Raw genomic sequence first — 9,026 nt, 5'->3', positions numbered from 1 at the left:
TCTTCCTTGGGATGAGAGCAGGGGAAAAGAGGAGTCTTTGTTTTTGAGGCACAGGGAGAAAATTAGGACCCGTTTCCCCTGTCCTAATCTTGCCTCAGACTCAAGATGGAGAAAGAGAGTAGAGGGAGGGATGGTGGGTAGGAGTGAGGGTGGAGGCTGGTGGCTAGAGCCCAAATTCATGACTCACCACCCCCAAACTCCATCTCCCCATCTCTTTGCCTAGAGCCCCCACCTCCAGTGACTGCCTCTCCCCAACTAGCCAGCAGAGGGAGCCTCTAACATAGACATGTTGGTTTGGACAATAGGAGAGTCTCTGGGAATTATGTATGGAAGACCAGTTTCCCAGTACAGCTGTGTCTGTGGAGAAACCAACCCAGAAGAAGTAGTGAAACTGGGTGCGGTGATGCAACCCTGCGATCCTTGCTCCCGGGAGGCTGAGACTGGTGGACCACTTGAGCTTGGGAGATCTGAGCTACAGGTGGGCTAATACCAATTGGGTGTCTGTCCTAAGTCTTGCACCAATATTAAACCCCTGGAAATGGAGGGCCACCTGGGTCCCCAAGGTGCAGGCTTTCATGTCCAGGAACAGTGGTATTAGGTCCATGTGGGGCTGCTGTGCTTCCAGCCTGGGCAAGACAGGGAAGTTCTGTCTTTAAAAAAAAAAAAAGGAGAAGCTAGTGAAATTTTATTTGTATTGGGGCAGGTAGCCAGGCAAATATTTGTTATATCTATTCCCCAAATTCATATGCTGCCCACCCTCAAAAAAAAGAGAGGAGAGGAAGGACAAAGACTCCTCCTCCTCTTAGTCTTAGAACATGGCACCAAAGGCTAGGAGGCAGAGTTCTCATGGTGTGTCCATGTCCCCAGCCTGGCTGCCAGGTGACCTGAACTGTGTCATCAATTCTCTGCTTCTTCCTTTATGGAATAGGGGGACCTCACCCCTCCACCCAGCTCCACCCTGCTCCTCCAGGGCCCTGGAGCTGAGGGTAAGATTCTGATTCAGGGTGGAGGGGAGGAAGGGAGTCAGAGACTTAGTCAAAGCTGGATAACCCAGGTGATGATGTCCACCCCCTTACTCCCCCCACCCCCACCCCAAGCAGGGCAGTGCCTTCTTCTAGGTGGGTCAGTTGGTGAAAGAGTTTTAGGTTTCATCTTTAGGACATTTCTTCATTGCAGTCCTAAGGAAGGTGAAACCAGAGCCTCTACACCCCACCTCCTCCAAAGTCTAAGGGCTATTATCACCTTTTCCAGACTGCCTTTCCCTCTGTTCCCAAGAGGAAATACTCAGACCAGCAAGGGAGAGCAGCCCTCACAGCATATTTATATATGATCCTTTAAGGTTTGCAAAGGGTTTTACATATGTAAGTTCCCTCATTTTTACACATTTACCCATTCCCTCAAATCTACACATTTTTACACATTTACAAATTTCCTCATATTTAGACACTGGAGCCTCACAACCACTGTGGGAGGTGGGTGCTATTATTATTCCCATTCTACAGTTGAGAAAACTGCGGCTGAGGGAGGTTGTGACTTGCCCAGGATCATACAGCCCTGGACAAGTCACAACCTTCCTCAGTCCCAGTTTTCTCAATAGTAGGATTCAAACCCAGGTCTTACTGACTCCAGGTTCAGCGCTCTATCCACTGTGCTGCTTAGCTGCCTTATAATATAGGGTGTTGTGTATCTGAGCGCATGTATATCTTTATGTCTTTGTCTATGAGTGTGTTCTATGTCACTGTATTTTGTGGAGTATCCAAGAGTGTGTATGGATCTATATATTTGCCTCGGTGGTTTTGTTCATGGGTGTGTGTGTGTGCCCATGAGTAGTTGGTTAGGTGACCATGTCTACACCTGTCTATGGCTCCTGTATATGAATGGATAGCTGTGTACTTGGGGCTGTGAGTACATGTAGGAAGCCACAGCTTTCAGGCATAAGGAGGCAGTCAGTGGTCCCAGTGGTCTCTGCCTTGGCCCAGCCACATGTGGGTTAAGTTCAGTTCTGGGCGTCACCATTTAAGAAAGATATCCATCAACTGGAGAACATCCAGAGGATGACAGCCATGTTTAGCACCTCCCCCCCCCTAAAAAAAAACTGGAGGGGGAGGGTGGTTATTTGAAGAGCAGTCATGTGGAAAAGGGATTTCATTTATTCTGTTTGTCCTCGGTGGGCATAACTAGAGTGATAAGTGGAAGTTACAAAGACGCAAATGTAGAGTTGATGTCAGGAACCTGTCCAAAGAATTGTCTGAAAGTGGAATGGGCTGCCGGGAAGGGGTGGGATTCTTCCTTATCAGCAGTCTTCAAACAAAGGCTGGATGATCAGTTCTTGGGAGACGAGGGGAGGGGCAAGGGATTTCTTTCAGATATGGACTACACAAGGTGGTCACTGAAGTTTCTTCCAATTCTAAAATTCTGTGATTCTCTATTTGTGTGCTTTGTTTCTCTGGGGGAGGTGGGAGATGGGGAGGTGGGGGGGAGGGCGCTAGGCACTGGTGGTCTTTTTCTCTCTCGTCCAGCCTTGTCCCTAAGATCTCCCTTGTGTCCATCAGTTCCTAGCACCATGGGCAGTGGAAGCTGACTGATGTGGGGAGTAGGGGAGGAAGGGGGAGGGGGTTGCTATGCTGGGAGACATTACCCTACACTCTCTTTTCTGTCTTACTCATCTCCCATTCCAGGGGAGCCAGTCCCTCCTACCCTCTCACTGACGCCTCAGTCTCTCCATTACCTAGCCAGCTCCCCAAACCGGTGAGACGGAGTCCTGTCCCAGCGTGGGCCCTCGGGGTGGCTCACACAGTCTGTCTCTCAATCTCGCCCCGCCCTGGACTCTCACCTATTCATTTCTCCCTGCCCCCCTTCCCCAACCCCCTCCCTATTCTTTGCCACATCTTTCTTTACCCAACCCCTGGGATATTTCCACTTATCTTTCAGGGCCTCAATTTGTCCACCTGGAGCATGAGGGGAGAGGGGGAGAGATGATTCCAAAGTAACTGGAGACAAACCCCACAGGGGATCTGCTGGAACGAGAGAGAGTTCCCATGGGTAGGGAGTGGTGGAGGAGAGGGAGAGGACAAAGAGTTTTCAGGCATTCTTCCCTTTCGGTTTATGTCACCATCTGGGATGTTGGGTTTTCTTCTGGGGAAGCAGCCAGGGCCTGAGAGAGGATACTAGGTGGACTGACAGGATGTGGAGACGAAGTCCCCTTTGCAGCCAGAGGCAAGGAATTTAGGAAGGAAGGAAGGAAGGAAAGAAGGGGAGGGGGGCCTCAATCCCTTGGTGTTTCCTCTGCCCTCCTACACAAGGACCCCAGGCTAGACAATAATTTCTTTACCACCGAAGGGCTCTTAGAGGAGGGATTGAAAAGTCATAGGGAGTCTGAATAACAAAGGGAAACTAGGGACTTCCCAGTCTAAAACCCTGATGACCAAAGCCTCTCAGTGGAACCCTTTTTGGGGTATTCTGTTCATCTGTCTTTAGTCAGAACGATTCCTCTCTAGATGGCACAGTGGATAGAGTGCTGGACTTGGAGTCAGAAAGACCTGAATTCAAATCCTACCTCATTCACTTCCTAGCTCTAGGATTCTCAGCAAGTCACTTTACCTCTATTTGCCTCAATGAACTCCTTTCTGAGATGGGGATAGTAATAGCACCTACCTCCAAGGGTTGTTGTGAGGATTAGATGAAATAATATTTGTGAAGTACTTTGTAAACTTTAAAGTGCTATACAAATGCTGGCTGTTATTATTATTTCTGATAGGGAAGGAGCATTCAGGGCTGGAAGGGACATTGAAGACAACCTTGTTCAATCCTTTTTTGCAAATCTAATTTCAGTCTTTCCCTTGGTTAGCAGGTTAGGAATCCCCCCCCAGAGGGCACTGGGACATGTGCTCCAGGGGTGGAGGCAGAGGAGAGTTGCAATGGTTGCCTCTTTCTGGTGGCCAGTGATCTGACATTGCGGGAATGTGACCTAGTTTTGGGGAAGACATCCTGGTCTCTGGTGAAGGGGTTCTTGATAGAGCAGGAATTAACTTGACTTTTCTGAGTGATTCTTCCAAAGGCAAAAGTCGAGGAACCACCAAAGGGAAATTCTATTCTGGATTTGATTTTTACTAACAAGGAGGAAGTGGGGTGGAAATGATGGGAACTCTGGGGGAAAGTGACCATGGCCTTCTAGTTTGTGATAGAGGAAAGGAAACCCAGGCAATAGTCTTACATATATTCTAGATTTTGGGAAGGCAGATTTCAAAGGGTTCAGGGGAAAAATGGCTAGGATCCAAAACATTATAGGAGGAGTTGGTCCAAGAGGGAGGGGAGATGCTCAAGAATGGAATCTGAAGACACCAAAGGAAACAGTTCCAGTGAGGAAGAAAAATGGAATTTATCTGAAAAGGCTTATGTGGATGCACAGGTAACTCGACCAATTGACTAGATTTTAAAAGAAATAAATTGAATATGAAAAAAAAAAGATCAGTTAGGAGAAGGTAAATCTGAGTGTGTCCCAGTCCAGTAAAAATAGTGTCAGGAATATTAAAGTTCAGAATGAGTAGAGGCTGGTAAAGGCAGTTAAGAGCAACAAAAAGGGTTTTTTAAAACTATAGAGGGAGAAAAAGGAGGATCATAGAGCTTAGGGTGGATGGGATGCTGATAACTGACAGAAGGGAGAAGCCAGAGCTTCTCCATTTTTATTTTGTTTCTTTCCTCTGCCAAAGTGAATAGAAATCACAACAGAGTTGACTGAGAGGTAATTGATACCCTGAATAACAAGAGATAATAAGAGAACATCTAGCTGCCCTTGATTTTGAGTCACCTAGGCCAGATGAACAGCCATCCCAGGATACTGAAAGGACTGGTTGTATGACCCTGAGCAAGTTACTTAAACTCTGTTTGTATCAGTTTCCTTATCTGTAAAGTGGAAGTCATAATAGCACCTACCTCCCAGGGTTTTTGCAAGGATGAAATGAGATTACATTTATAAAGTACTATATAAATGCTAGCTGCTTCTTCTTCTTCTTCTTCTTCTTCTTCTTCTTCTTCTTCTTCTTCTTCTTCTTCTTCCTCCTCCTCCTCCTCCTTTTCCTCTTCCTTCTTCTCCTCCTCCTCCTTCTTCTCCTCCTCTCCCTCCTCCTCCTCTCCCTCCTCTTCCTCTTCTCCTCTTTTTCCTCCTCCTTCTTCTCCTTATCTTGGAGAAGGACAGATGTTCCGACTTTCAGAAAAAGGAAGTGAACAGAGTCTGCAAACTATTGTCCAGTGAGTCTGACTTCACTTCCTGGTTTAGATGACTTGCATATCAAATTAAACTTGCAGATGCCAAAACACTGGGAGGGATAGACTGGTGACAAAGTCAAAATCCAAAAGGAACTTAACAGCCTAGAACATTGGGCTGAATCTAACAAGATAACATTCTATGGGGATAAATGTAAACTTTTAGACTTGAGTACAAAAAAATCATCTTCTCAAGTTCAAGATGGGGAATGACTGAAACATTAAATATGGGGGCAAAAATAGGAAAGTAAGATAGTTTCTGCTCTCAAGGAGCTCACATTTGAGTGGAGGAGGCAACACATGAGGAAGGTCTCAGCTACCAGTCAGATGGGAAAGTCTCATGGTCCTTAGGGTGCAATAACAATCCTTTTCACTGATAAGATCATATAATTTTCTGATGTTGGACCACTTAACAGTGCCAAAGACTGGTGAGAAGAACTTTCTTTTCTGGGTCTTCGATGAGTGGAGCTGGGGCAGGTAGGTGGTGAAGTGAATAGAGTCAGGAGGACCTGAGTTCAAATCCTGCCTCAGACACTTACTAGCTGTGTGACCCTGGACTAGTCATTTAACCTTGATTGCCTCTCCAAACAAAACAAAATCAATAAATGGGGCTGTAGCAGCTGCAGGAGCAGTTGCCAGGCTACATCTCCACAGGGGTTGCTTCCCAGGATGAAGGCTGAGGGCATGGACTGGAAGGAAGCATGGCCATTCCCAAGGGTCTCGGGTTCAGCTGCTGGGCTGTCTCTATTAGGGACTGAGGGGAGATGATGGTAGTGGTGGTGGCCTGCACTACCTTTCCCATGGTGTCTCCCATCTTTCCCCCAGGGAAATGGGGGTGATGATGGATTAGACATGATTAGACAGCAGAATTGTTCTGAGCAAGAGCTAGAGTTATTAGTAGAATGCAAGCTTAATTTGAACATGATGGGCCATATTGAGAGACATAGCTTCTAGGAATAGGAAGGTGATAATTTCACTGTACTCTGCCCTTGATCAGACCTTCTCTAAAGTATTGTGCTCAATTCTGGATGTCACAGTATAAGAAATGCATTGATAATAATAACATTAGCTAGCACTTATACAGCACTTTCCAAATACCATCTCATGGGGCAGCTAGGTGGTACAGCTGATAGAGCGCTGGCCCTGAAATCAAGAGGACCTGAGTTCAAATCCAGCTTCAGATACTTACTATGTGACCCTGGGCAAGTCACTTAATTTCCTCCAAAAAAGAAAAAAAATGTGATCTCATTTTATCCTTACAACAGCCCTGGGGAGGTAGATGCTATTATTATCCCAATTTTACAGATAAGGAAACTGAGGCAAACAGGTTAAGTGACTTACTCAGAGTCACACAACTGGTAAGTCAATGAGGCCAGACTTGAACTCAGATCTTCTTGACTCCAGGTCCAGTCCCCTAATCACAGCGTAACCAGACTAGAGTGTCCAGAAGATAACAACCAGGATGGTATAAAGGGGTCTTGAGTTCATGGTCATATGAAGATTGATTGAAGGAACTGAGAAGATTCTTGGGAGAAATGATAGTTGTATTTAAGTATTTGAAGAAATGTCCTGTGGAAGAGGGGCTAAGTTTGTTCTCTTTGGCAGAACCAAGAGTCATGGGTAGAAGTGGCAAAGAGGCCAATGTAAGCTTGTTATCTAACTTCTTAACAATTAGAAGCATCTGAAAGTGGAAAAGGTTGCCTTGAGAGGTGGTGGGTTCCCTCTCCTGGGAGGCCAGACGACCACTTGACGGGTATGTTAAAGTGGGGATTCCTATGGTATACGAGTTGGCCACTGTGTATGATGGCCACTGAGGTTCTTACCAAAGAATTCTAAAATCTATGATTCTGGTTGGGGCAGATCTAGGGTACAAGCTCACTGAGTCTCTTCCCTTTTATGCAGCTGTCTGCTGTACCTACCTCCTACTTCTTTCATAGCCCTTCTTCCCTGGAGAAATGGAAAAGGTATGATCTCATCAACACCCCAAGAAAACCCCTGAGGGCCAGGGAAGAGGTGATTGGCCCTGTTTTGGGAGCACAGAAACCTGAGGCCCATAAGAGGGATGGGGATGGACCCACAGGACCAGGTTCTCATCAGCCATCCATCTTAGACAGCCCCACCCTATCCAGTGATCAGGCTCCTTGATGGCACGAGGACAGGTGCGTCTTGGGAACCAGGGAGAATCTGGGCATTGACCCCATCCCCAGCATGAACGCCTGGCTCTGTTTGCTGGTTAAGTCATCTCATAATCACTGCCTTGACTGGATTACAACTGGCGCCCTGGTACCCATATCTTATCTTCTCTGATCCACAAGTAGCCCCAAGGAGTGGGGATGGCCTCTAATTCTCATTACTCAGGTAGGGAAATTGAGGTTGGGGGCAAATATGTATCTTCTTAATCCCCTCCTTTCCATCTCTTTTGTCCTCCAGCACATTCTTTCTCTTCTTTTTCTTACTAGGCCTATGTCCAAAACAGAAATCATTATTTTTTCTACCCAAATTCTTCAAATTCTGCCTAACTTCCTTATTTCTATTGAGGGTACCATTATACTTTCCATTAATCAGATCCACAGCTTTAAAATCATCCTCCATTCTTCCCTCTCCCTCACACCTCAGACCCAATCAGTTGCCAGGTCTTGTTGATTTTACCACCACAATATATCTCAAATCTGTTCCCTTCTCTCCATTCACATGGCTACCATCTATAGTTCAGACTCTCATCATCTTTTACCAAGACTGTTGCAATAGCCCTCTAACTGGGTTTCTTGCCTCAAATCTTTCACCTCTCCCATCCAACCTCCACATAGCTGCCAAAGCAATCTTACTAAAATACGAATCTGACCATGTTTCTCCCCTACTCAAAAAGGTCTCTCTCTCTTTAGGATAAAAATATAGTCTTTGACTCTTAAAACCTCTTATAAGCTGGCTCCAACCTACCTTTTCAGGCTTAATGAACATTACTCTTCTTCATGCAATCTATGTTCTGGCCAAACTGGTCTGCTCGCTATTTCATCTCCCATCTCCATGTCTTTGTCCAGGATATCTCCCATGCCTGGAATGCCCTCCCTTTTCACTTCTGTCTCTTAGAATTCCTGGCCTCCTTCAAAGCTCAGCTCAAGAGCCGCCTCCTGTCTTGAGACCTTCAGTTGTGAATGCCCTCTGCCCAGAATTTACTTTGCAAATATTTTGTATTTAATTTTCCTTGTGCATGTTGTTTTCCCTCCTAATAAAATGCAAGCTGCTTGAGGGCAGGGACTGTTTATGTTTTATTTTATCTTTTCATCCTCAGCCTCTAGCATGGTTCCTGGCACATAGTAGGTGCTAATAAATCCTTGTTGAATTAAATTGGTTTAATCAACATGTGTTTGCAGCACTCAGTTTGTCTGTCAAAGTTGACTTAGCTAAGGAGATGAAGTAGATATGTAGGCATCTTTCTTTCTTCTACTCATTTTAGTAAAAATACGGGGTGTTGTGAGAGCAGGTAGCAAGATTTTGGGGAACTTATTTCCATTGATTTGTGGAGGCCTCCCTGGAGGAGGTAGCTGGGAAGGATCTATGTATGGAGAAAAAAGGAGCATAGGTGGTGTCCAGTCTGTCTTCCAATCCCTGGACCATCCCTAGCACTCTTCTCTCTTCCAAGCCCTTGCCTCAGCTCTCTCCCAAACATTCGCACTAATCAAAACCCTCCACCCTGACCCTCCCTCCATTTCCTCTCCTCTCATATACTCTGGTTACTAGTAGTCAGTTGGAATGATAAATTATCC

This window comes from Phascolarctos cinereus, unplaced genomic scaffold (assembly GCF_003287225.1).
Source record: "Phascolarctos cinereus isolate Bilbo 61053 unplaced genomic scaffold, phaCin_HiC Scaffold_5;HRSCAF=322, whole genome shotgun sequence".
NCBI lineage: Eukaryota > Metazoa > Chordata > Mammalia > Diprotodontia > Phascolarctidae > Phascolarctos > Phascolarctos cinereus.
The sequence above is the reverse complement of the archived record's forward strand: the minus strand, read 5'-3'. Positions refer to the sequence as shown.